General features: G+C 39.0%; 1 protein-coding gene across 17 annotated transcripts in view; it reads right to left on the bottom strand.

Moving 5' to 3' along the window:
* The window catches only part of mef2c (myocyte enhancer factor 2C), a 216,946-nt gene that overhangs the window by 169,944 nt on the left and 22,503 nt on the right, over positions 1–24,499 (bottom strand). For 2 of the 17 annotated variants that reach the window (XM_008103030.2, XM_062972265.1), the window contains exon 1: positions 18,571–18,749. The exons of 12 other annotated variants lie outside the window; for them this stretch is intronic. The gene's annotated coding sequence lies outside the window, so the exon portion shown is untranslated. Of the gene's footprint in view, positions 1–14,727; positions 14,750–16,627; positions 17,333–18,570; positions 18,750–24,499 lie in introns of those variants that run through there. 3 more of the 17 variants (XM_008103029.3, XM_062972263.1, XM_062972266.1) reach the window with 3 other exon arrangements.

The following is a 24,499-nucleotide window of genomic DNA, read 5'->3' as shown; positions in this document are numbered from 1 at the left end:
GGCAGTGGCCCAAACAACATAAGAACAAAATATAAGCAACACAATACAATCACAATATAATCACAATAAATTACCAAAATCACAATAAATTACCAAAATGACACAATAAATCATTTTGGTAATTTTCTTCCTGCTGAGAGAATGTTTACCAAAACCATGCAGTTTTAGAAGCCCATTTACATTTCCAAACCACAAATCTGATATGTAGTTATTGTGCACAAAACATTTTCTGCATACAAAACAATACTTTCTGCACAGAAAATAATACTTCTGCTTAGAAATACTATTTTCTGAAAAGGAAATAATTGCCCCCCCCCCCAGAACAACCATGTTGATTCTTGTCAGTCCAGATCCTTCTTTTCAGAGTTTTTCAATTTTAAAATAATATTATTTTTATTCCTATTATTACATAAAGCAGTTAGTCTTTCTCCTCATCATCTTGAAATGCATTATAAAAAATCTTCAGAAGCCTACCACCAACATTTAGCTCTTTCACATTGCACATTGCATAGGAGAGATGACCAAATATACATCTGAGAAAAATTAGCCTAGTACATCCTGGCCAAAACCTTCTCTGGAAACCACCTGGGTTTTTACGCTAAGTACAAACGATTCCTTTCTTTTGTCTGCTGCTGTGATCTGCATTTTCCACATACATAACTTAATTCTTAACATCTTCATTTGTATATTGCTTTTCAGGAAAGGGAAGGAGGGGAGACTTGCAGCATATGCAGCACCCTACATTTACAATGTTTGATATTCTCAGACTCCTGCATCACATGACATTCTATAGGAGCAACTCTTGAAGATAGTGCTATGGATACTACTAGTTTTGGAGCCAGCAAAAAGGCCTGCTTTCTCTCAATGTCACAGCTTATCCTTATGTTCCTGCTTCAAAATACAAGAGACTGACAGATAGATAACAAAACCAGCAACAGGTTGCAGATTTTTTTATACTTTTAAAGTCTTCTCAGAATGCCTGGCCACCAAAAGTCACAGCAACTACACCCACAATTCTCTGTGTTGGCTTCCATTTTAAAAAACAGGCTGAAAAATAATTTGGAATAGTTTTAGTTATTTGTTCAGCTTATATCCTGACATTTCCCCAATAATGAGGCTTAAGGCAGTTTATAGTAAAATCATATAAATACATATGATGAGTAAAAGCACAGAATACATAAAGCATCCTTTTTACACATGCACAATAATATAGATATGTTGTAATGATATAGGTAAAGTCATTTTATATGTCACTTGCCCAAGGCTGCCTTGCAGAAAGAGGCCCTTCTCTCAGTCCCACCTCCATCGCAAGCTCGGTTGGTGGGAACGAGAGAGTGGGCCTTTCTTCTTGGTGGCTGCTCCTCAACTCTGGAACTCTCTGCCCAGGGAAGCCATAATGGTCCCCTCCCTGCTGTCCGTCAGGCAGCAGGCGAAAACCTTTTTATTCAGACAGGCTTTTAAAGATGACAATGTTTAAGATTTTGTTAGGGGGTGCTGTGGTTTTTAACTTGGAATATGTTTTGATTTTAACTGATTTTTTTTAGTGTTGTTTGCGTTTAATTCTGTTTTAATGTTTGCATGTTTGTATATTTTAAATTATATACTAATGCTTTTATGTCAAGCCGCTTTGAGTCCCCTTTGGGGAGATAAAGTGGAATAATAATAATAATAATAATAATAATAGGAATAATAATAATTGCTAACTTGTAGAGACAATGATAGAAAGCCAACTTAGTCTTCCTTGGCAGACATTTCTAAAGCCTGGGGAACACAGCATTCAAATTGTATTCACATTATAGAATTATACAATCATAGAATAATAGAGTTGGAAGAGACCACATGGGCCATCTAGTCCAACCCCCTGCCATGCAGGAAAACAATGATGTACAGAAGGCCCATCCCCTATCCACAGATTAGGTTTCTGTAGTTAAAATTACCCATGGTCAACAGAGGTTCAAAGACATTACTGGTATAGGGTTCCGTATTATCCAAACTCATTTCATTCTAGAAGTTAATAGATACATTTATATCTGTAAATCTCACATCACTTCAAAATATAAATTTGCCATTGCCAGGCGGGGCAAGTATACATTGTTTTATAACATACAGTGAATATCAATATTTCCTATCTACTGAAATTATTTAAGTTTTTTTCAGTGAAATTCTGTCATTAAAAATGTGCTTTGTATTAGATCAGGTTTGTTGCTATTCATTGTTTATTCAATATAATAAAATGAACTCTAAAGATCAAGTACAGATTCATACCCAAACATTAAGCACAATAAATATTAACTGTCCCAAAAACATCCCAAGAAGTTTGTGCCTGTCTGTTCACAAAGTTGTCCCTCCCAATGATACCACAAGTCTTCATTGGAGAATGTTGAGATCCAGCATGTGGAAGATGTAAATGGCTATAAAGCTACACTTTCTTCCACTTCTGCCACTTGCTGTTGCTTCAGCTGTGGTTTAGTGAATGGAGGAACAGTCGTTAAATTTTAGATATTATTATATTTCTTCAAGGCCTTATTGTTTAATGTGGCTAAAAGGGCAAAGGAATCGTCAATGCGTTTGGAAATTGTGTGCAAGTATTTTATTGCTGTCTAACAGTAGGGCTGCCAATAAGCAATTCTGTGCCCCAGGTTGAGGATCCTACAACACTGCTGTTGCCTGGTTTGAGAATCCCTGAAACCTTATGATAATGGAAATTAAAAATGTAAACATCTAGTGGAAGGCTGAACTTTCCCCAAGAGACCTTCATGAATCACTTTTTAAAGTTGGTTGATTTTCTTAAACCAGAAATAGAAATCAAGAAGATTCTGCCAAATTTCAGCTCCAATCCACTCTAGACAACATAGCCAATGGTGAGCAATGCTGGGAGTCACAGTCCAACAACATATGGAAAGCCATATGATTGTATATAAACCAATACTCTGGGGCCAATCTGGTGTGTCGTATCAGTCCCAGATATGGGTCACATAGAGATTCCCAATTATCCATTGGAGCTTAATGCAGTTCGATGCCACTGGAAGTCACCTTCCTATCCCCCCTTTTTATCCATGTCATGGTAGTCCCTGGTCATGACACTGGCCCTACCTGCTAGCTATTGGCTATGAGAGAACAAGGGAGGGCGGAGAGGAGGAATCTTCCTCCCCACTCTCCACAGAGCACCCTGTCACCCCGTCCAATGTCAATGGAGACAAAGGCCAAGAGGCAGGACCAGTGGGGAGGAACAGTGACAGTCGTGCTGTGTTTCTTGGCTGGAAACATGGGGTAGCAGAGGGGACAGTTACAGCTGGTTCTGTTTTGGAACTGAATCAACTGTTTCACCAGGTCCCAAGTCGGTGGATAGTCCAAATTCTGGGTCAGAATATAGACTTCCCTCAATTTTGGCTAATAAAGGGGCAAGGATGCCCATGTCCCACATTACCCCAGATCAGCTCCATGTGGTGTTTGGCTGTCACAGAGTTGATCCAGCTCTACACTGACCTATATAACAGTAGAGATTCAGCCTAGTTTCTTTTGGTTTGCCTATAAACTGTGGCTAGTTTAAGATTGATGAGAAAGCATCCACTCTTCTCACATAGACACCAAGATTCGGGACGAGGGAGGAAGGAGCTGATGATCCCACTCACATTGCATAACATGTTTAGAACATACAGTCCCAATTGCCCAGCTGTTAGTAGGGTTATGCTGGCACCCACAGCCCTAAGCATCATACAACAAGCTTCCAAAAAAAGATCCCTTTTTGGATTATAGCATGAAGAATTTCCAAGTCACCATGCACTGTGATTGCACAACCTAGCAATTTCAGTCCATGTAATCCCATCATGCCAGTTCAAGGGACCAACATGATAATGTTTAGAAAAAATAGATAGCATTATTATCTATTATATTTTCCCCATTGTTCTTCTAACAAAACACACACCACAAAAGACATCAGAAAAGTAAACTGAGCTAATAACACAATAATCCATCACTGGAAATAAGCATTGAAACATATATGATGGCACTTAGCTCATATTCAGGAAATAAATGTATTTTTCAGTCTTGAAGGAAAACTTCTAAAAATGCATCTATAGTTTTCCTGAGTGAAGCCACTTTTAGATGCGAAGGAATAAGACTAAAATACAAAGGCTATGTGAAAAGTTAATTTCATAAAGTGATGATAATGAACAATTAAGGATGTTGACAGAAATTTAAAGAAAATCAAGTTAAGGTATCAAACCTGAACATTTTCTTCAAAATACTGAAAGAAAGGTTTTGTTAAGAAATACTGTAGTAAAAATTAACTTCTTCCTTGGGGAAATTTGCCAGAAATTAAGCAATTCATCTACATTTGGCTGGGCAAATGCTACAGAGTTGGACGGCCAGGTGCTTGAGGTTCACATTTTTGGTTTTGTGTTTTTAAAGATCTTTTTAAAATTAAAAATACAAAATTGCTCATTTAACTATGAAAGTTTCCCTTAAATTAATTAATTGTTTGCCCCATATCATTAGATTCATTAACATCCCCTAACTCATCAACAAATAATAATCCCTTCACTCATACTTCATTAATTATTACATTTACACACACTTATACATGCACACACATTTAATGTACTTAAATTGACTTTAGTATACTATTTATATTGAACTAAAAGAACTAAATTATAATATTGACTAAACTGTGAAACCTCTACTTAAAGCATCCTAACTTAAAAGCATTTGAGTTAAGAGCTGTTGCTCAGCCCGGGTTCACTTTGACATAAGAGCAGCATTTTGAATTAAGAGCTAGCACCAGAGAGAGCGCTATCACAAGAGTACAGGGCTTTAGGGCTTCAAGGAAGTAGCCTCTGTGCCTCGTGATCTTATCTGCTTTGAGGAACACTGGCATAGTTGATTTTGTGTGGGTTTTATTCCTGTTACGTTTGGTTTGATGAAAAGAGAGAGGTAAAGAGAGGGAGAGAGGAAGGGAGGCTGGAATGAGTACTGTATGCTTCTGCCTCTTCACTTTGTGCTTTGTGCTTCCTTGCCACGACTTTGTGAGCCTTACCATTGTGCCACAACTGTGTGCTTCTACCACTTTAAAGTTGGTCTTTCTTTTTTATTGCTCCATGTGAATGTGCCTTTACAGATTATTTGTTATTTATAAATTATTAAGTATAAAGTATTCTTATTTAAAAACATGTAACAAAAATGGGGGGGGGGGGGGGCTTAGTGGGACGAAATAGATTAATAGCATTTCAATTGGGAAAATTGCTTTGAGATAAGCACATTTATCAGTCAGTCATGGAAGAAATTAAACTCTTAAGGCAAGGTATTACTGTAGTGTGTTTAATTCCATTTTCTAATTATTATAGTGAATTTCAGAGTTTGCTGCTGGATGTAGGTGGCACTTGGAATATCTTTTTTAAAAAATCAAGATCCTGTGCAGCATTACTACTTCTACTGCTATTTTTACTACTAAAACTACTTATTATTTAATTATCTATGCCTCCACCTTTCTCCCAAAAAGCAGTTTATAATTTTTTAAAATCAGTGTTGGTTAACGCCATACAAAAATCAATTAAAAAACCAAAACTATAAAAGTTATTCAAAAAATCCAATTAGTCTGTAGTGTTCAAACTAATTGACATTCATTACAAGATAATACAGTAAGACACCTTATCCATGAATTCGCTATCAATTGTTTCACTTCCCCACAAAATAGCCCCTCCCACAGAAGTGTTTGTGGGTCTCTAGGATCACCATTGCCATTTTATGGTATGCTTCTAGCACAAGTATAGTCAAAATATAGTGTTCGCTATTATCCATGGTATCTATGGGGGATCTGGAATGTATCCCCCATAGATACTGAGGTCATACTACATTTCGAAAATCAACAGACCAGCACAGTCTATCACATTCAGTCCCTAAATGCCTGATGAAATGGCAGTGTTTTGCTTGCCAACAGAAGGAGAACAAGGAGGGAGCCATTCGAGCTTCCTTAGGGTACAGTTCCAAAATTTGGGAACAGCCACTAAGAAGATGCTCTCACTTCTTCCACCAAATGAGCCTGAGAAGGAAAAATGCTAGATACTTTCAAGGTCTCCGTTTCAGGTGTTCACGGAGCATTTTCCTACTTGTACATCCAATTGCTTCTTTAAAAATGCTGTGCTTTCCAACTAATTAGTGCTTTTTCTTTAAAATTATCTTCCACTGCTGACACTGCCATGTTTTCAATTTTAATAACAGTATCCATGATCTGATATCACTAGGCTACGAAATTATTTTTAAACAAAATGTTTACTCTTCAGTATGTTAAAAAAATCTGTTTCATTCTCCTGATATTTAATGAGTCTATCAGGTTACGATACCTCATTAACATTAACAGTTACATTACAGTGCTGTAATAACCTACCTATATTTTAGTGTAATTTCAATAGCGGCATATTATGGCAAATGGCAGGAGATAAATCTTTCTACCATTATTCTAAAATGTGTGATGTACAGAAAATTTAAAGCTCCAGTGAACATTCATCTGTGTTTTGTAAAATATAGTCAATAACTTTGCAGCATTTCCAAGACAGCATGAAGCTGTAGCATCTAACTTCTACATCTTCTTCATTTTATAATTTCACTTTGCTCTCTGGCCATGTATATTATGATCAAAATGTGCTTCCAAGCATAGCTCTTCAAAGGACATCCATTTTTAAAACAGAGTTAACACACACCCAGTGGTTTTTGAGTTTTTTAAAATAAGTATTTATTATTTGACTATTAGTGTTATTATTATAAAAACACACAATAAAACACAGAAACATTTTAGATACATAAAACTACCAAATCTACACAGTGACATACCACATGTTACAGTACGACTGGTGCTATTTTTGTGAAAGGGTAATATAACTGATGCCACAGATTGACCAGATCTGTTGATATTTTTTTACCCCTTCATCGGTTTAGCTGGAGCACCTTTTAAAACTTTAGCACAGCCATCTGCCACACAAAAAGACAGCTTTTTGATAACAAATGTGTAACTTCACCATAGACCGTCTGAAAACTTTTCTACACTACTTGGAATATGGAAGAAACATGGAATCGGAGCAATAAAATCAAAGAGATAAAAGGGTTTAAGAATTCTCCATATGTGATTTTCTTGCTTCCAAAATTTAGGCCCTGGAATATATGAAAAATATAAAAATGTAAAAGAAAGCTGGATCCTAAATATATTATAGGCACAAATACCGCCAGATTCTATTAAATCTGACTTATGTTTTCATCTTGACTCTACTGTGTGCCTTTGGAAATCCTCCACCACCCGAAAAGACATAGTTATGAGTCCAAGAGTCCCAACACTTGGACTCCTAAAGGCATGGTAGGTAAATTGATTTCTGGACATCATTTTTTATTGTGAAATATATATATGTATGTGATACACACACACAAACTTACAATCTTCAACATTCCACAATCAAAATACAAGTATTATTTCCCCAGTCCCATCACCTCCCCATTCCCATCCACAAACCCCCACCCTTTACTTCTCTTTATGTAATACAAATGTACAGGAATACTATTGCATATTTATTCCTCAATATGATCAAGCATGAAATCATTTTCCTTTGGTTTCACCAGCTATTCAGTTATCGCTCAGAGTCTTATTAATCTTATAAATCTATCTATCTATCTATCTATCTATCTACACATATACATACATACAGATGCCCAGAAATCCATAGACAAATGTATAGAAATCCATTTACTTGCCATGCCTTTAGGAGTCCAAGTGTACATGTTAATACTTGGGACTCTTGGACTAATAATTATGTTGTTATATAAATAATTATGTTGTTATATAGAAGGAGGCTTCTTAAATCCTTGTTAAAATATAACAGCCTAGAGCATCTCCACCTGGGACATCTTGGATCTTTTTTTTCTCCAATAAAAAAATAATCAGCTTGTCATACAATGTACAAAACAACTTGACCCATTTCACTGTTCAGAATCAATTTCATTAGTGTAATCATGCAGGACAAAATAATCAAAAATTAAGGAAAGATCCATAATAGCTACATCATTATCTTGCTAAAAGACCACATTTCCAGAGAATTGTCTTGACCTGTGAAGTTTGTAGCAATTAGTCTTCTTAATCCATTGTACAAAGTCTTCCTCTCCCATATCTTTTAACAGGTATTGATTGAAATTGTAAAAGCACACAATGCAGTTTAACTGAGGCAATGGTTGAACACCACAAATGACACACATCCTGCTGTGCTTTATAAAATGAACTACAAGATGGTTTTTAATTGAGTATACATATCTGGCATAAAAACTACTAAAAGGTAGATTGCAAATAGCCTAGGCGAGCATATTCATCTCAAATTAACTGCAGTAAAACTAACACTAAAATCACAAAGTCAACTGAAATGTATCAATGTTGTTGTCATTTTTTCATTGCAGTAGCTGTATTAGCTTTCTTCTGCCCTTGTATGCACAACAACCCTTCACAGACATTAGTCTTTCCTGTTCTTGATATCTTTCTTACTTGTCCCCGTTTTTGGATAGGATGCTTTCACAAACTGGTTGAGGTAGAATCTGTCTTCAACTATTTTTACTGCTACTTTGGATCTTTGGTTTATGAACTAGGAGTTGGAAAATGCCTTAACTTTTTAACAAAGAAAAACAACTTTATAAATGGAGCAGGGAAGAGACAATATGCACAGTTTTCTCTCAGCCCACATTTGCCGCAGTTCAAGTTGCTGCTCTCGGCTCTGACTTCAAGTATGAATTTGACCATACGCCGAACACCAAAGTCAATTGAAGAACAAAATGGAAGGACAAACAGCAGATTGAAACAGAGCTAAGAGCCTCCCCACTCCATCTCCCACTGCTTCTCTGCTCTACATTTTTCCCTCCCTATGCCTTTATTCTACAAAAAAAAAAAAAAACCTTGGACCCCATTAAATGAACTAACATATTGTATCTACCTTACTTTTTATGTGCTGTCATGCCCCAGATAACTAGATCTATTGAAATCTTTTTTCTATTAAAAGGGGAGTGTCCATTCCTTCAGAGGAGCATCACTACAAAGAATCGTCAAGGCTAAGTATCAAATACCTGTCATTTCTTTCATTTATGAAATACAATACAGGCATCCTTATAGATGCAACTTGCGAGTGGAGCAAGGGAGAAGTTTGATATATCCTGAATGTCACTCAAAAGTGAAGAAAATACCACATGGCCTTCTAGCAATAGGTTTCTAGCTCTGTTCAACTCTTTCCCCCCTTCTTCTTATCAATTACTCCTTATTTTCTGTTAGCAGCTGGCAAAGCAAGTACTGGGAGATTGTTTCTGTGTGTTCAGCTGCCTAATATAGGAAATCTTGGAATATTGCTCTTAGACTATTGTTGTCACTCAAGGACATGGTTATGCCCACTCAATTTAGCTATTGGTCCTCCTAGGCAGCAAAGGTTATAAAAATTACTTGTTTGAGATGGAACCAGAAGCATTATGTTCCTGTGTACTCCCAGCTATGACTTGTGTCTCACTCAAAGGCCTGGCTCATGGCAACCGCTACAAATAATTTGACCATGTCATTGTGTTTCAGTGGTATCCCACGTTTGGCCTGTAGTACTATAAAGCCCAAATTGTCTTTTTCTCTGAATTTCCATTTGTTTATGTTCACCCTTGAAATCACTCTTTGATAGTGATATGGTTGAATATGGGTATTAATTTAAACTCTCTAGCACACTGATAATTTTTATTCCTTTAGTAATGGCTGCTTAATCTTGGACAAGCTTTGAAGACAGGGAAATGTGGATACAACTCCTGCTGGGTGGGGGTAGGGTTGGGGTTGGCATGCCTTATAGACGAGGGAAACTAAGCTTACTATAAATAATTTTGAAAACTTCTCAGTGCATTTTATTAAGACCTTCCTGAACTTTTATTACATCCCAAACTGAGCCTTAATAATTTCCTAATGCAAAGCATTGCATCAGGAAACAAAATATACTAAAACAGCTCCAGTCCAACCAAGCTATTTTAATCTCTATTGCAAAACCACTATCATCACATTTAGAAAGAAATTTGTCTATTTGGCTTAGAGGAATCTGCTCCAAAAATCTGCAGGAATTTCTAGCTGTACCTTTTTAATTTGATGTCCCAGTAAAGTTTATGTTTTTTTTAAATGTCAGTTCTCCATTTTCAAAAAGAAGACAGTCTAACCAGCTCATGGGAACGTATTCAACCAAATTTGTTTGCTTTTGCCTAAAAGGTGAAGCCCTATTATGTATTTTGATATACTTCCAGCATGTACATATTTAATCAAGTATTTGGGAATTGCAACAAAGCCTTACTAGGGAATGCTTGAACCTATCCTATCATATGCTAAGCCATATATATTACTGGAAGAATGGGTAAGTATTGTCTTTTCTTCCTAATTTACTAAGCTCCTTGAATATTTTCTGGACAGTTTGGTTCTTCTCATCCATGGCCAGCAGATAGCTAACAGAGAATTGTTCTTGGATATGTTCACATGCACAAGAGTTCAGACACATACACAAAAACAGACACACACCCAGTTTGCTTAGGAAACATACAGTTTTACACATTCAGTACTGATTCTATTGTAAGAGGAGAAAGGAGAGAAGAAAAGCTTACAATCCTGTAAAGAATCAGATATTTTAAACTGCAGCAGATTCAAAGGAATCTAAGCCATCTTAGAACAGAAGGGGATCTAATTCATCTTAGAACACACAAGATTATCAAACAGTCCTGTGCCAGCTAAGCAACGGATACACAGCAAGACAAGCATTCTTGTCAAGGGCCTTTTCATTAGGTGGTACCATGTTAAAACAGCCTAACTTGACAATTAGAAAGTGACAAATGGCACAAATAAATGGCAGCTTTCTGAATCATGTTCTTTCTCATATAAACTGTAAAGATATTTGATACAGAGTGGCAAAGTTATGGTTAAAAATTATTTGCTGTTCTTGATCCCAAACTAAACTCTGGCACATGTCAGCAAGAAGCAACATAGAATAGTCCTTATCGATCACTATGTGAAATAGAACATACATATGTGCATATATCCAATGGAGCTATGAATTATAGAGAAAATGTTAGTTGTAATTTTTTTTTATAAATTCTAGATAGAATGGGAAGACTTGCTTTTTTTAAAAAAACTTCTCTATATCTAATTAAGGTCAAAATTCACCTTTACAGTAGCTACGCTTTAGTCTTCAAGGTGTGGAAAATATATTTTCTTGTTATTATTAGGTTATGTGGAGGATGTTAGTACCAACAGTTTCCCCAAAGTTTGGCATCTATGAAAAAATAGTTTAAAATCCCTATTCACTTTAAAATATAAACACACACAAGTACACAGCAGAAGTCTCATAAAAGATAATTTCACAACACTTTGTTATAGTGACAAGAAGAGGTTGCTAACTTTTGATTAGTGGGCTCTCTCTATCACTCCTCCACTATTAGGTGGCATTCACTTCATAAAGTTAGACATGTATTTGGCCATTCATAGAAACCCGTATGAAATACGGGAGAGATTTTTGTTCAGTGGTTCCTCTCCACTGAAAATAGTGACTGCCAGAGAATTCTGGACAGTATAGTCATAATCTATATTTTGAAAATCCTATTTCCAGATATATACATACCCAGATTGTGTAAACATCTCCTTTATATGCATCACAAATACAATCCAACTTGAAAAAATGAAATGGAGTCTTTCAAACTTTTGATTCTTGGTGCTATAAGTGTCAAAAAGTATTCTTAATTCACATATGTTTTCTTAATTTGTTAAATCAATAACATTCCACAAAATATAGCAAACTTTACAATAATTTCTTGTCGTTTAACATTTACTGCATGGTGCTTTAAAGTGCTCATGATAAGATAAATGTTATATTACACTGTATTTTTTCTCAACCTCAAATAAGATAATAATCTTGCCAATGTTTTCACGACTAGACATATTACACAACACATATACACCTTAATCTACTTAATCCAGAATGATCTGCTTTAAATTCACTGGCACCCCAATTCTAACTCATCTTTTAAAAACAAATTCAACTAGTTTAGATGAGCTGTTAACATGCATAAGAACCTTTGCTCTTCAGAATGACGGTCTTGTCAACTCTATTTGCATTTATTTTAAGCCCCATTAATTTCAGTAGAAATTACTTCTAAGTAAATATGCTTAGGATCACAGCCTATAAACCTAAATCAGCTTATAAACAAATACTCCACCTGAACCAAGCTGTGAATCCTGCAAATAAGGTCATTTAAATGGGGTGGGGGATGTATAGGAAGCAAAATTTCCTAAATGTCACTTCAAAAGATAAAAAAATATATTTAAAAGGAGTGTTATCTATCTGAGAATAGTGTTTCTTCTAAACACAGAACATTAATTGCATAACTAAACATTTTTGAGATAACACTGTATTTACATGTGTGGCTGACTGACGCACTAGTGCAATAATGTGAACGACACTAGGCAACATCTTTTGTGTTTTTCAAAGTTTTTTAAGAAAAGAAAAGGCAAGATCATACTAGCCAATTTATCAATGAGGGTAGCCTGTGTTTCCAAATTTTAGTAAAAAACATGTTGACTAAATATCCTTAGATGCTAATACCAAATATTGTTGAATGTCCCATTCTAAAGCTGAATTGAAGATTATTGGGAGTAAGTCATTTTAAAGGCAATTCATATTTTTGCTATATCCTGAATTAAGGCAAATAGTGCAAATCTGCAATAGATGCTTCCAAAACAATTCTATGAATTTTAATAGCATTTATTTGAGGTAAAAGTGACATGGCGGTTGTGCATTGCCTTTATGGGACAATTTAAGGAACCATCGGAACACCTGAGAATTTCTGAAAGATCTTTGGGAGGATGTGTGATGTAACCAGGTATGGCAGCTCCATATACAGAAGACTTTACATTTATGTAACTGTCTGATCACTGAGACTTTTCAAGTACTATAACGGCTATAAACTGCATTTTTTTGAATGACCGCAGAACCAAAACAAACCCTAGGGGTTGTTGTTGTTTTTAAAAAATTGAGTTTCTCTTGTCTCCAGTTGCACTTAACAATGACTAAGCAATCAAGCCATAGCACCCCTTATGTAATAAATAACCAATTGAAAATGAAGTGTGCCTTGCCATGTAGCAGCAATCAGCTTTTATCTCTGTCCAATCAAGTTGACATCTGAACTGACTAATCCTCCTTTTGTAAGGCACATAAGACTTTGTTGTCACTGTTGGTTTTGTGAATTGTCTCTATAAGCTGCTCTGATTTCCTAAAGATGACAGATCCAAGTGAAGAGCCAAGCCCTACTGCACTGCAGTCAATGCGACAGTTAAGATTAAGGTATAGGACTCAAGATACTAGGATTTAATCACCTGTCCACATGTAACATATTGACCGTCAGCTCTCAGAAGATTAACTTAAATCTGTTCAGAGCGGCTAACCAATTACTATATTCACAAAGCAAAGAAATGTGCTTGAAGTACTTGCTCGTTTCACTTCACAACTTCTGCAATATGCAGTATGTCAACTAGTTCTAAACTATGCAGGTCATACTTTACAAATATAAATGCAGCAAACCTACGCAACTGATTTTTTTAGTTCTGAAAAACTGTGCAACCTACTATACTAGACTGTTAAGAAACTTTATGACAAGTATTGGACAAGGGTGTAAAGGTTATTAATTTTCACTTATAAGCATCTCAATTGCAGATAAACTAAAATGTATGTTTACATCAAACTTGGATTTCAGGGGGTTAAAAAAAATCTGCAGACACAAATACTTTGGAAAATGCACCATGACATGCAGAAATGTTGAAGAAGCTCTTTCTATTTCCACAAAAATAACTTATTTGAGATCCTCACCAAGAAATAGCATTTCAAACTATTCAAAGCTATGTTACTCTAATTTTGGTTGCACCACACAGCTAAAAAGTTGCTCCATGTCCAGTAGATTAAAGTCTGGTAACTGTTTGGTCTTCAATATGAAATCAGGATTTGCCCCCCCCCCCAAAAAAAACAACAACAACAAAAAACAAAAACTCAGAACACTAAAAAGGCTCTTGCTTGGGGGATAGGAAGTTGTAAACGGGGTGAGTATGCCTTTGCCCAAACAACTGAAAGAAGGAAACTTCTTACAACCGGAATATTTTAAAAGCAACCAAACTTTGAACATATTTTTTAAATCTAATGCTAGAAAATACAATTATTAGGAAGGAAATCCTACTGACTCCAATGGAATTTGTTATCAAGATGATGTTTTGGAACATGATGTTACTCATTTCCCCCCACATGATTAAGGGAAGCATAGAAGTTAAGCAAGTTTGCATTTCAAGCATTCTAAGATTGAAGTCCTGGATATGGACGGAAAAAATATTTCTATTCTCTGGTAGTCACTTTACGTTTTTCATTCACAGAACTAAATTAGTTTTGTTTGATTACTTTGATTATGTAATTTAAATATACAGACACCTGTTTATATGCCCACATATAGTCTGCCATCTAACATGGTATCACAAGCAATATATAAGCAAGGAAATGTATTTCTACTTATCTCTTTTTATTCACAATTTATTTGGAAATAAACTTCTTTAAGTCGATCCATTTTAAACATTAAAAACATTCCACATTGGACAAATCCCAAGCATATAACATCAAATGACAAATCTATGGTACGCTTACTGCAAATCCAAGCACGCAATTTTTGAAATCTCACCTGTTACATATGTGTAACTTCTGACAATGCAACACACTTTTGAGAAAAGCTAGGGACACATGTATTTATGATCAGTAAAGAGAAGTCGGTAGTCTTATTTACATGTTTGCAAACTGATATTTGTTCCAGCTCCAAAGCTTCATTTTACAAAATCTTCACTCATTCATTCCTATGAGTTCTTTATTGTCATCCATTCTATCAGGGAGACCTAATTAATGGAAACGTTTTGCATGATCCAAATCACCGAACTGTTCTTCTGAAAGTAGTACAACAGTGAACAGTAATTCTTTATCTGTGAGATCTAAAACAGAGCTCCCTATGCTACACATTATAAAAGAATACAGAAAGGACTTTCCAAATCACAAAGATTTTACTCAGGAAAAATATCTCTCCATTCTCCTAATGGCACTAAGTAATCTCATACAATATTAAGAGCCATCAAAGAATAGAGGGAACATATTACTGTTTTAAAAGATGCACATTCTGTTGCCTCTAACGTCCCACAGTATGTGAAACAGGTTAACTTTAGTATTATGATGAGAACATCTTGAAACCTTAATTTAGAACGGAATACATTTCTTCAGTAGCCTGGGTGAACCTGAACTTACTCTTTAAAAGAGGGGTTTGCTGGGTCACAGGTAATTACACCCCCGATGTTCTGCCTCTATAAAGCCTTGGGATTGAGCATTATTGTACCGCACGTAAATGACTACACTGTGCCACGCAAGTGCCCAGCTAAGTGCCACTGAAAGAAAAAGAGGCTTCACATATTTGTCTAATGTAATTGGCCAGCTGGACACTTTTATATCCTCTATTAAAACAAGTGTGAGGAACTGATACAGTTTTAAGACAATGGTCTTTATGTTCCATTTTATATATGCTACTAAAAGGCATTCTGTCTTAAGCTATGGACCATCCCTGAAATGCTGACAGATTGCCCTTCTGCAGCTTAATTACCTTAAACAGCAGCAGGTAAAAAGTAGTGCACCAAGTATTGTACTTTGAGAGACCTATTTGTGCTCCTTCAAGATGAGATTTTCCAAAGCTTCTCCATTGACATCAATATTAAAAGTCCCATTACACTTTTCAGACAAGTGACATTTATTAAGTAGCATTAGTCTCGCTTGGTTTCTCAAATCTACTGAGCTAGGTCCTATGCAGACAATATTCCAATGTTATAGTTATGCAACAAAACAGTATCATCTATAGGTTCCCACTTCCTCACTCACGCCCAGCTTTAACCTAGAAAAATAGCTGTAGAATTACAGGACACTAGGACCTGATCAAGCCTTGCTGAACTTACAGCTAAAGTTGTTCCAAGTGCTTTGTTTCCCCCCCTGCAAATGTTTCCAATTCCTTTATCTCAAAAATACAGTCAACAAAGTGTGCAAATGAAAAGATGTGCTGGGGAAAGGGAGGGGTGTTGGTGGTGTTGGTGGAGATGCTGTGTCTAAAACCAAAGAATTAAAACAACAGTGACAGGCTGCATCATGAAGTTGAAAAGGGCATTTGTTTTCCTGCCAGCTCATTTCTTCACTGCCCTGTTGGATAACTTTCTCGCAGGGGCAAGGACGCCAAGGTCACAAGTGTTTGGCGAAATGTTCAAAGACAAACAAACCTGAGCGCACTTCACAATATCAAAACACACCGATGACGTGAACTCCACTTCATGAAACTTTAAACACTCATGCAGCGGATGGAGGGCAGGCAGGCAGGCAAGGGAGAGGAGAAACCTCAGCAAGTTCCCTATTTGGGTTTGGAGTGCAAAGGGACTCGGTTAAAGTAGGGAACATATAGATAGAGATATATATTCCCCAGTAGAAGTGAAGCGTACTGAGAAGAGCGAGAGAGGGAGGGAGGGAGAAAGAGAACAATCTATTTGAATTCCACGTGTACTTACATTGCAAAGGTTTGGATGATGAGGCTAGTCCTTGAGATGGGTTTCTCCCCTTCTTGGAAACAAGAGGGGGGAAAGAGACACCGAAGAGAGACTGGGAAGGAATAGGAAGAAGGAGGAGAAGAAGAAGAAGAAGAAGAAGAAGAAGAAGAAGAAGAAGGTGGGGAGGGGAGGGGGAAGGCAGCCTTCAGTTCTTCCAGCCTCCGAAGATGTTCGCCACCTGGTTCAAGGCGAGCCACACACGCGCGCGCGGGAGAGAGAGAGAGAGAGACACGCAACCTCGCGCCCCAGTCCAATGAGGAGCCCGGAGCCCACTCGCCTCGGCCGCGTGTCTGCCTGGCTCAGCGCAGGAGGAGGAGGAGGAGGCCAAAGTGGTCGGGTGGAAAGTCAGCGGGCTGGTCCAGAGGGCGTCCAGGAAGGAAGCAAGGGAGGAAAGAGGAAGGGACGGGAGGCGAATGGGAAAGCACAGCTCACGGGCTTTGTAGCATCGCCGATCGGAGGGAAGAAGGGAGGAAGGAAGGAAGGCAGCAAGGAGGAGGGGGGAGACGAGAAGAGAGCGAGAAAGGCAGGGAAGGAGGATACCAAACTACACGCCCGGCACAGCTTCTCTTCCTTCTGGCCTCCCCCTTTTCCTCCTCCTCCTCCTCTTCTCTCTCTCTCTCTCTCTCTTTCCCTCCCACAATCCCAAACGAATGACTCTCTCTTGCCGAGCTGGAGAAACCATCAGTTTCACTCTTGAAGGGAGAAAAAAAAATAGGGGGCGGGGTCACATCCCGAAAGCGTTTTAATAAAACAAACAGTGAGAGAGAGAGAGAGAGAGAGAGAGAGAGAGCGAGAGAGAGCAGCTCAGGAGTGTTGTTGCAAAAGGAGGTGGCGAGGTTCTCTCTCTCAGCCCCCCCCTCTTCCTCTAAGTCTCAACGAGATTGATAAATTACTCCACTCCCCGGCTTTAATTATGTATATGGTATGCAGAATAAATCACCCAACATCAGGCACCTCAATCAAGCACTTTTTAAATGATAATTGCCTCGTGGCTGAATCAATCTCGCCAGGGCTGACATTTGGCTAATTTTAGTTTTTTACCGGGATGGGGGGGGGGGAGTGGGTTGGAATGGGCGGGGGGGGGGGCACGAGGGTGGGGAGCCGGAAGAGTGCCAGAGGCCACGGGTGGAGCACCCTCTGGGTGCCTAGTACGAGAATGATGCTGGTGATGCTGGAGAGGCTTGTGCCCGGCGCCACTCCAGCTCTGGCGGCCATAGGGCGAGAGGCACGCTCCCCAAGCTCCTTCCCGCATCTCCCCACGTCACGAGAAGGGCATCGTAGCAAAGGGAGCGAAGACGTGGGTGGGTATTAGAGTGAGTGGGTTCTGCACAGGAGCGTTGGGGAAACTCTGTGGGGTCAGGGCCACCCGCAAAGATCGCGCCCCAAAACTTCAAGGAGAGGGAGGGAGAGACCCAGCAGCCGCCACGCGTGGAGAAGAGCGCGAGTGGCTGCCGGGACCGACAGAGGGGACACTTTCCAATCCATCCCTGCCTCTTAAGTGTAGCAGCGAAGCCCCCTCCAGGTCGCCTGCGCTGCTACAGAGCGCAACTCCTCCGCTGTGTTGCGAGTGGGAAGAAGGCTGAACGGGCTTGAGGATCGCCGGGTGAAAGAGCCGAAAGAAGAGAGGGGGGCAAGAGGCGCCCTCACCTCTCTCTCTCTCCTTCGCCCTGGCCAACTTTCGAGTCACTTTGGAAACATTTCTCCCTCCTTCCTTCCCCGAGGCGGGGTATTTTTATCGCGGCCCCTGACATTTCCTCTCCCTCCTCTCGCTTTGGCACCTTTCTTGGACTCTTCTCTCCCCCCTCCTCCCTCCCTCCCTCTCTCCCTTTCGGTCGGTGGAAAGCAACCCCTCTCCCCTCTCCTCCGCCTCCTCCTCACACCTCCAAGGGACTTCACTTACTTACCCCTCGGTGGCGGATCTAAACTGCGCAGGAAACAGGAGCCCAGGACTTCTCCCGGGTTGGGAGGGAATGAGGCTGGCCTCCGGGTGTCAAAGTTTGTGGGGAAATTCTGGCGAGGATAAGGCTATCCACATCAAACGACCCTTCCTTCCTTCTTTCCTTCCTTCCTCTGCTTTCAGACACTGGCTCCCTTCACTCTGCGCGCAGGAGTTGGGTGCCCGTCCTCGAGAGGCGCCCACTTGCCAAGTCCAGAGCCTACAAAGAGCCACATGGGCAACCTGCTCTCTTTCTCCCTCCCAGTAAGGGTTGAGAGCGATCCACACCTACCTGGCCGTCCCTTTTCGACTGACTTCTGAATAGACGGGTCTCAGAGGATTGTTCTCTCTCCCTGCGTGGAGCAAGAGGGCAACCCCGGGCCCTCCTCCTCTTGACCTCAGGCGCCCCTTCCTTCACGCCAAGCCTGGATTAGCCACCAGCCAGCCCCAGGTTGACTCTGTTTAGCACTTTTGCCTTGAGTTTAGCATGGATGACAGGGGGGGCAAGGGGGCGCTCCATTATCTCCCCAAACAATATTTTAATTAATGTTTAATTAATTTACACCCTGCTTTCCTCCCAACCTGGAACTCAATAAGTTAACGGGGATCACTGTGTGATCCAAAGCAAGTAAGCAAACAAAAGCAGTTCAAACAATGGTGGATACAAAAAGTTTTAAAAGTCAAATAAACAGTCATATTGGAAACATTCTGATCAAATATGTTGCTAAAGGCATTCATGGCCAGAATCACTGGGTTGCTGTGAGTTTTCCGGGCTGTATGGCTATGTCCCAGAAGCAATCTCTACTGACTTTTCGCCTGCATCTACCGGTATGGAAGGTGCCTCACAACCTCTGAGGATGCCTACCATAGATGCAGGTGAAACGTCAGGAGAGAATGCTTCTGGAACATAGCCATACAGCCTGGAAAACTCTCAGCAACCCATTCAGATCAAAGTAAACACCAAGAAGACAATGATACATTTATGGGAATTGATACATTTATTGAGAATACTTTTTCAGAAATGGGTACAGATTGAGTAACCCTTACCCAAAACGCTAGGAGCCAAAATTATTTGGGGATTTTTTTTTGGGGGGGGGGGAGGATTTTGGAATATTTGCATATACAGATGGGACTCATATTTAAACACAAAATTTATATACATTTCATATACATATTGCATACATAGCCTGTGGGTAATTTTATATGCAATGTTTTACATAATTTTGTGCATGCAACAATGTTTGTGAACCATTGGAAAGCAAAGGTGGTCACTATTTCAGCTACCAATGTTTTGAATTTAAAAGTATTTCAGATTTTGGAATTCTAGATAAGGGATGCTCAACCTGTATTATTTTTTGTTTAACAATAATGACAATGGGTAACCTGGTTAATGTGGAGGTATAAGGTATATAGAACTGAGTGATTACATCTAAACGTTACAGTGTGTCCTTATTTATTTTATTTACTATAACATTTTTCTGAGCAGTGTAGGATAAAATTAGTAGAAAAATTTAAAATGTTGGTTGGTGTGAGTTTTCCAGGCTGTATGGCCATGTTCTAGAAGCATTCTCTCCAAGCATTTCACCCACATCTATGGCAGGCATCCTCAGCAAGGGAGGTTTATCTGTGGAAGATCCAACTTGGGAGAAAGAACTCATGTCTGTTGGAGGCAAGTGTGAATGTTGCAATTAATCATCTTCGAATAGCATTGGAAAGATTTACTCTAAAATGAGGACAGTAAATAAAGGACAACACTCTGAAAACAGGGGAAATCCAGACATGAAACAATCAGGGCCAGCTAACACCTCTCAATAAAGGATTCCCCCTGGCAGGAATCAGCCACGCCTTGAAGCCACAAGGCTTTTCAATGCTAATCAAAGTCATTACACTTGCCTCCAACAACAAGAACTCTTTCTCTCATCCTGGACCTTCCACGGATATATAAACCCCTCTTACATAGTTTCCAACAGACCTCACAACCTCTGAGGATGCCTGCCATAGATGTGGGTGAAATGTCAGGACACAATGCTTCTAAAACATGGCCATACAGCCCGGAAAATTCACAGCAACCCAGTGATTCCGACCATGAAAGCCTTCCACAACAAATTTAAAATGTCATTCTCAAATCCTTATATGAAAGCTGATTACAATGTTGCAAAAGAGTGAGCAAGCATCACAACTTTTCGAGAAGTTTTCAGGGGGAAAATGGAGGAGAAGAAAAAATGTGTAAAGCTCAAGTTTATACTTCCTGGGGACCTTTTCCTTTCTCCTTTTGTCTTTCCCTCTTCCCCCCCCCCCCTTTAATATCCAGATTGAAGGAAAATTCTGAGGAACACAAGAGTTGAATCACTGCCAAGAGCTGTTTTAGCTACTTTTCCTATACCTTTGCTATGCTTTTGCTACTTTTCACCTCTTATTTGACCAATACAGCTACCTTTTAAAAATGAAAATAGATTTAGATCATAGTATATCCAATTAAATATGCCCATAGTCAATCCCTCCATGATCAGCCATGGGAACCCACTAGGTGACCTTGGGCAAGTCACTCTCACTCGGCCTTATAGGAAGGTCAACAGTAAACTTTGGCTCAATAAATCATGCCAGGAAAAGCCCATGATAGGGCCCATATAGTCAGGACATGTGAGATAAAGAAAATGGGGTCTACCCTAAGCCCTTTGTTTCCATGAAATGTCTCTGGAAGAAACACAAGTTTATGCCAACTCCATCCCTTTACTGTCAATGGGAGGGAAAAGAGCCTAATTTCCCTACTTTATCCCATTCTTTCATGATCTGCTCATAGTGCAAAAAGCAAACACAGGATATGTCAATTACTCCAGCCATGGCTTTCCCCTTTTTTCCTGTTGTAAGTAGGAAGATAAGGCAAGATGACTTATTATTCAGCACAAACTAATATTGCCATTACTGTTCTAAAGTGGTGGTTTTATGCCAGTGGGGCAGGGTGAAATTTGTGTTATTTTAATGGTATTTGCTAGTGGCATATGGTATGTTCCTCTTGCAGAGTTTCTTGTTTCAGCTAAGTTCTGATGGTCTCAAAGATAACTTCAGGAGAAAGAGCACACCATGACTTCCAGAATCCCCAGCCAGTTTGTTAGGCCTAGTTAAAAAAAATCTTCTCAAGCTCTGAGAAAGAAATAGAGAAATGAATCTCTAGATGCGTAGGCGATGGGCAGAGAGTATGAAACTCAGATTTTTAAAGATATATTTCAGCCATTTTTCTGTTGGTGTAATTTCCATTCCATTGGCATAATTGGTATAATTTTTCAATTGGGATAATTTCCATTTCAGGCTGCTAATGGTGGGGAAGCATGTGTAATAGTGGCGGAGGGGTAGTGAGGTTTAAATTTAGATTTTTCTCGTCTTTATCCAGAACTCTGCCCACTGGCTACAGGATGGAAAAGAGGAATATGTGATTCCTTGAATAAGAATGATGGATGGCCCCGTGCTTCTCCATTTTGAGAGTCTGGATATAGGACAAGTTAATGCCAAACACAGGAATGATTTCTATGAGCTAAATGGACACCCTAGTTATGCACATGTATAAGAGCCTACAATGTAAAAAGAAAGAGAATGTGTGTGTTCTTTTTATATATAGAACAAAAACCAAAGTGACCAGGGGGAAAACCTGTGAACTTGCAGAGTTGAAAGAACAGAGAAAAGAAAATCATCAAATAGTTGAACTTACTATCTGGGGAGAAATTGTCCAGATTCAAACTGAATATGAAATATTGAATATCCTTTCAATAAGAATCATTGTAAGGCACTATTAACCCTGTAATTGTGGTCTGAATACAGAACTACAATTCTAGAGACCAGGGTCCAAATCCTTTTTCAGATATGAAACACACTGGGTGAACTTGAGCAAGTCACATTTCCTCAGCTTCAGGGGATGACAATGGCAAACCTCTTTTGAACAAATCTTGCCAAGTAAACCTTGTGATAAGGTTGCTTTGGGGTTTCCATAGATCGGAAATGATTTGAAGGTAAAGGTTTAGGTTTTCCCATGACATAAAGTCTAGTCAAGTCCGACTCTGGGGTTGGGGCTCATCTCCATTTCTACGTTGTCCGTAGACACCTCCAAGGTCATATGGCCAGCAAGTCTGCATGGAGCACTGTTACCTTCCCATTGGAGCAGTACCTATTGATCTACTCACATTTGCATGTTTTTTTAACTGCTAGGTTGGCAGAAGCTGGGGCTAAGAGCGGGAGCTCACCCTGCTTCCTGGATTTGAACCAACGACCTTTCAGTCAGCAAGTTCAGTTTTTTAAGTCAAAGTATTGGATAGCTAGCTAAGTGGATAGGTGTGTTTGCATATGGGTTTAATTTTTGTATACTGTATCTTATCTGTTACATGCCTAGAATTTTCTTTAGAAAATAGTTATTTAGGAGATGGATGGAGATGATGCCAGTAAGTCAAGGTGATTCATTTATCATACAGTATGTTTCTGTAAGAAGATACATCTCTGTTAACTGAAGAGACATTGGGTGTCAGCAACAGTGCAACAATTTTGCTCATTACAGGTTTGATGGGTCATTTTAAGTGTCTATTTTAAAATCTTATATGCAAACTGCAGAGAAACTCTGCAGATTTTAAACCCACAACATCAAAAACATCTATTGGTCCTTAACTGGTGTGCACCATAGTGTGACTTACCATTTGTCTCACAGCATTATACTTCACATATTCACCCACCCACACTTTTATATACAGGGTGTTTGAAAAAGAACTCCCTATTCACCATTTAAATTACATGGTGAATAGGGAGTTCTTTTTCAAACCTGTATGTTGAAACAAGATAATTGTGCAGTGCAGTCATAACTCTCTGTGGAGCCCTCAATAGTGCAATGGGTTAAACCTTTGTGCTGGCAGGACTGCTGACCAACAGGTCAGCAGTTTGAATCCGGGGAGAGCAGGTGAGCTCCCTCTGTCAGCTCCAGCTCCCCATGCAGGGACATGATAGAGGCCTCCCAAAAGGATGGTAAAACATCAAAACATCCAGGCGTCCCCTGGGCAATGTCCTTGCAAACGGCCAATTCTCTCACACCAGAAGTGACTTGCAGTTTCTCAAGTTGCTCCTGACACAAAAAAAAGCCTCTCTGTGAATGTGTGAGACAATACGTAATGAGGTCTGATGCACTTTGGTTTGTTTAAGGTTTCACGTTTCAATACATGCATTCCTTAGGATTCCCCCTAATCCAGGTTTCTCTCTCATGACATGGTGTCAGCTTCAGTTCTATCCAATGCGGCAAATACTGCATTGAATGGGATGATGGAAGTTGCAGTCTAGCACATCTGAAGAGCATGTGATAGATAGAGGCTGGTCTATGGGAATGACAGTGTACATCACATTACTCAATATCTAGTCAGAATTAAACATTTCAAGGGCCTGAATCACCCATGCATGTAGGCACATCACTCAATAATGCATTACACAGTCACTTGGTGGAATGTGATAAGCTGTCTTATTCAAACAGCACTGCACTTGACACTACATGAGATAATAATATTTCCTGTGATAGTTGTTCACATATGAAAATTGATTACTAATTACTTGAGTGTACATCCAATGTCACTGAGCAACCAACAAGCATAGATAGACCTATCCTAAACCTTACATATTTTAATAAGAAAGTAAAGCATACTCTTAAATACCTCCCAATGAAAGCTTAGACTTTCATTCTAAAACTTCTATCTTCTATATTCTTTCCATTATTATTGTCTGTTGCCATGACTTATCAATTTTTTTACTAGAGTATATATGTTGAAATATCAATGCAACCACTTTCAAGTTAGTTCAAAAGTAACAGAAAGGGAAGGGATGGTGTGATCTAAGATCAGGGCCTCAAAGGTTCCTCTAGATTTGGAATGAGCCCTGTT

This window comes from Anolis carolinensis, chromosome 2 (assembly GCF_035594765.1).
Source record: "Anolis carolinensis isolate JA03-04 chromosome 2, rAnoCar3.1.pri, whole genome shotgun sequence".
NCBI classification, from domain to species: Eukaryota; Metazoa; Chordata; class Lepidosauria; order Squamata; family Dactyloidae; genus Anolis; species Anolis carolinensis.
This window is presented reverse-complemented; position numbering and strand designations above follow the sequence as displayed.